Source organism: Tamandua tetradactyla, chromosome 14, assembly GCF_023851605.1.
Source record: "Tamandua tetradactyla isolate mTamTet1 chromosome 14, mTamTet1.pri, whole genome shotgun sequence".
In the NCBI taxonomy this organism is placed as follows: Eukaryota; Metazoa; Chordata; class Mammalia; order Pilosa; family Myrmecophagidae; genus Tamandua; species Tamandua tetradactyla.
The window spans coordinates 34,634,658-34,639,322 of NC_135340.1; the positions used below are offsets into that span (position 1 = coordinate 34,634,658).

The following is a 4,665-nucleotide window of genomic DNA, read 5'->3' on the forward strand; positions in this document are numbered from 1 at the left end:
CAGAAATGTATGTCATCACAGCATGAACAGGACAAGGTTTTAAAATTCTGTTTTTCTCATCACTCTCTGCATGTACTGTCCTTGTATCTCCTGAGATAAACCACCCATAACTGAGCAAACACTCCAGAGATGGGCAGGAGTGCATGGAAGAATCTGGAAAACTGAAAGCAAGAAAACTATCACTTCATAATAGCAAAAGTTTTAGAAAAGGCAAGCTTAGAGGGAGAGCAAAAATGTATGAGAAGTTCTTCTTGGCTTAGCCCAGTTGTTGAATGCTAAGATTAAACAGTTTTTTCCCACTTCTCCTTCTGCCAATGGCATGAGCTTCCTGGGCTTCTGTGGAGCCTGCCTGAGTCATCCTGGGTGATTTGATGCCTCCTTCCTGCTTCCTAACCATGGGACATATGACTATCCAGACCTCCCATTTGGCTCCCGTCTATGTTGCTGGGACAGAGCTCAGTGCCCTGCCTGTGGTGGTCACCATGAAGGTACCCAGGGCTGGCCTGGGCCCTGAGCACCACCCTGCCCTGGACCCCTGACTATCCTTCACTAGCAGTAATGGGGCCAAACCCTGAACCCCACCCTCCTGAGCAGTCCAAGCCCCCCACTTGTTTTCCAAACATGAAATGACCATTAAAGTTCACAATTTTGCTTATCAAAAAATAAAAATAAAACAGTACTATCTTATGCCTGGGCACAGTTCATATGATAACCCCCACACAAAACGGATCCTGCCACTGTCTTATTTGAAGTAATTCTCTAAGCAACTCCCAGTCTCCAGCCTATTAGAGACATTGGGTCCCTGGGTCCCCTTTTCTCATGAACCCTGATTCTTAGAAGAATAAGTGAAAGCCAGTATCTGTACAAGAGCTGAGCATTTTAGTCCCCTTATCCTCCTTGTCTTTATAGAACATGAGCTCTGACTAAAAATTCCCCCACGTTGAGCCCTGAGTCACTGAAAGTCTCACACTCACTCCCTGGAGGTTTGTGTCACTTACAGCACAGAAGTATTCAGCAGTGTCACTCAAATGGGCTGAGGGTTTCTTTAGGTGGAATGAGGTTTCCTTCTTCTTAAATTCAGCCTTGAAACCTTTGATGCCTATAACAAGGCTGTTTCCAGAGATATACCTCAGAAGAAGCTGGAGGCCTTGGTTGGGGTATTGCACATACCAGAAGAGATACAGAGAAACAGCTGAATAGTTGCACCTCAGCTCCAAAGGGGCTCTTTCAGAGACAGTGATAAGGACATCAGTCTGAGTCACTGCCTGGGCCCTGGTTCCTCCTGCGACACCAAGGTTGTGTCAGTGAGACCAGAACAGACTTACCTATGATGAGAACATGTCTTTATTCAGATCCCAGTTGCAAAACTGTACTACTAGGGAGCAAGGGAATAGAATAGAATGTTACTTACTCAGGGCAAAAATTATCATAAGCACTGGTACAACAAGCAAGATCATGGCAGAACAGTGAAGAAGCTGTGTATCCTTTTTGATGATCTGTATCCCCTGAACATGAAGTAGTATGACTGAGGAAACAGCATTCTTGGAATGAGGGGGGGAGGTAGGTACAGTTGGTGTCCTAGATATCTCTTGCCTAAACAAGTTCCAGATAGTCTTTTCCTTGACTTGTCTGGGTACTTTCTGACTTCTAAATTCTTCTCCTATTCATTGTCTGCAAAGAGTTCTGGATGAACACAGTCAGTTTTGTGAAGGAGTTAAAGGAATGATGCTGTTGGTAAACTAAATAGTTCTGGTTTGTGTAGCATCACCCTCACGAGGTCAAATGCAGAAGTGATACTTCTAAGAACATCAGAGAGCCTTGCCATATCCCCTGCTATTTCAGACATCATTAGTGAAGGAAAGGAGCAAACTAGGGAAACAGCAACATCAGATAACTCATAAATAGTCCCCCCTTTCAACTGACATGTGTATTAAGAACTACCACAAAAAAATTATAATCTGCTCTCCTTATTTCAGAGACATGATGCAATTTGTGGTGATTTCAACATTTCATTTTGTCCTTCCCTAATATGTGAGAGTGTGTCCCCCCAGGGTCCATACTGATCATCTCACAAACTAAAACACATAAGAAGAGAAGAAGTAAGAGACTTCATAGAAAAGTTGATTGGACAAATACAGTAGACCTCTAAGTCATTGTCTGTAATAGACTATATAGAAAAGATCAGAATAATTCATAGGTCAGGGAGAGTCAAGTAGAATGACCCCGGCTGAGCTGTGGTTATGGAGCTTCTAGAAGCTTGCAATTGAATATTATGACAATAAAAATGAATGCTGTGTTGCTAAAAGAAGGAGAAAAAAAGAAAGGGAAAATACCAGTCCCCCTCCTAGAACACCTCACAAAATCATCAGTTCAAGAAAGATAGGTCTGCTCTCTTTGGGGAGTGAATGGATAGTAACCCAATTTAATTAGATAGTAGGGAGTTCTCCTATTGTCTCAACATTTCAACTAAGGCTGAAAACAATGGATATAATTTTCTATAAAATCTACATATCCACAGTACTTGCTAAGAATGAAAAATTTGTCTTAAGCCCATCACCTGCCTCTAGCCTGTGAGGAAAGCTCAGAGAATCAGAGAGGGAGAGATTTCTTTGAAAACTATTCCTAGAGAGGACCCTGCGGCATTTACTTCTCTCTTGCCCCCTCTGTCCTCAATGAAGGGAAAGTACTAGGGAGTACTTATAAGAAGTGAAACTGAGGCATCCTACTCCTCAGCTAAAGGCTTACTGTGATGCAGAACAGAGAAAGTTCCTGGGAGAACCTGATATGAGTCCTGTGTAAATTGGGGGAATAGAAACTAGAACCTGACTCTTGCCTGGAAAAGGCTTTGGAGAGGAGACCACTTTTATTAGCAAAGTGAGGGAAAGAGCAGCAGCAAGAGTGGCCCAAATTTGTTCTGCTGGGAAAGGAAAACTAAAGAGGGTGGCCGGGCTAGAGATGTCGGATACTTGCACTGATGGAGCACCTTTCAATATAGAGTCTTGGGAGTCAGAAATGAAAAATCTATGTAATTCCAACCTTTGATTGAAAAGGTAAACTTCTTTTTCTTGGTTCATCAATAAGCTTGTTTATAAAATGAGTTGAACCCAACAGTTCAGAGCCAGAACATTTCCTGACTTTCTCCATCACTGCTAGTCCAGTTTTCCTCTCACTCCTTTGCTTGATATTTGAGTAGATCATCTATCCTTTCCAGTCAATTTCATGCATTAAAACAGTCTCATTTTCTTGTATTAATGAGCCATCATGTCCAGGCAAGCCATGGTGGCTCAGCAGGCAGAGTTCTTGCCTGCCATGCCAGAGACCCAGGTTCGATTCCCAGTGCCTGTCCATGCAAAAAAAAAACAAAAAACAAAAAACAAAAAACACTTGTCCTGTCTACATCAAAATATTGTTTCATCCAACTTAAAGCTTCTCTTTCCCCCACACATGTACATATACACATGATGAATACTCTGGAGTCAGGCTTTACCTGCTAGGCAAGAAAGATAAACTTCCTTTCTAAAAAAATTTCTCTTCAGTAAACTGTAAAAGGAGATTAAATGTCACTGGAATGGATATTTGCATCCTCAGAGCCAACACTTCCATACGTTGGTATTTAGAGCTTTAAGAAACATAACTGCCATTATTTGCCTTAATGCAAAGCTTACCTTGTTTACAAGCTCTTACCACCTACATGGGTCTCCAACCTGTTTTTGTTGGTGTTGCTACCTCATTCTTAAATAATAAAGGACAGCCAAGGGCCAAGGGACAGCAATATGAATGATGACGATCAAGATAAGCAAATTAAAAGACAACAGAGATAATACAGGGAACAGAAAAAAATGCTTTCTAAAAATTCCAACTAAGGTGAGCGTGTTGGCTGTTCTCCAGCAAGGGACCTTCCCACTTCTCTCTCAGGTGCTCCCAAGTCTAACCCTCATTCTCTTTTCCTTCATTCTCAGGTGGAGCTGCTACCAAGATGCAGATTTTGGTAAAAACCCTAATGGGAAAGACTCTTGAGGTTGAACACCCTTGGATACAATTAAAAAAATGTGATCCAAGATCTAGGATAAGAAAGAAATTCCTCCTGATCAGCAGAGACTGATTTTTGCTGACAAGCAACTGGAAGATGGAGGTACCTTGTCTGCCTACAACATTCAAAGGGGTCCACTCTTCATCTAGTGCTGAGACTTCATGGTGGTGCTAAGAAAAGGAAGAGCTAGCCTTATACTACTCCCAGGGAGAATAAGCATAAGAGAAAGAAGGTTAAGCTGACTGTCTTGAAGTCCTAGAAGGTGGATGAGAATGGCAAAATTAATCACCTTTGTCAAGAATGCCCATCAGATGAATGTGGTCTGGAGTTTTTATGGCCAGCCACTTCGACAGACATTACTGCGGCAGGTGTTGTCTAACTTATTATTTCAACAAACCAGAAGACAAGTAATTGCATGTGGATCAATAAAAAATAAATGAAAAAAAAACATGAACTAACAAAAAAAATTCAATTAACAGTCACAAAGAAATGCAACTGAACAACCAGACCATAATGCAAACTAATAAGAGGTCTGCAGGAAGAAAGGGAACTTGATAGGGTCAATTATATTAGGAATTTGAAAAGAGATTGAAATTAGGACAAAAAGCAGGAAAAAAGAAAGACAGAATCCCCAT

The 4,665-nt window shown here is 41.5% G+C and overlaps 1 pseudogene; it reads left to right on the top strand.

Moving 5' to 3' along the window:
- Positions 1 to 3,976: 3,976 nt before the first annotated feature.
- Positions 3,977 to 4,441, top strand: LOC143654900 (ubiquitin-ribosomal protein eS31 fusion protein pseudogene; annotated as a pseudogene).
- The last annotated feature ends 224 nt before the right edge of the window (positions 4,442 to 4,665 follow it).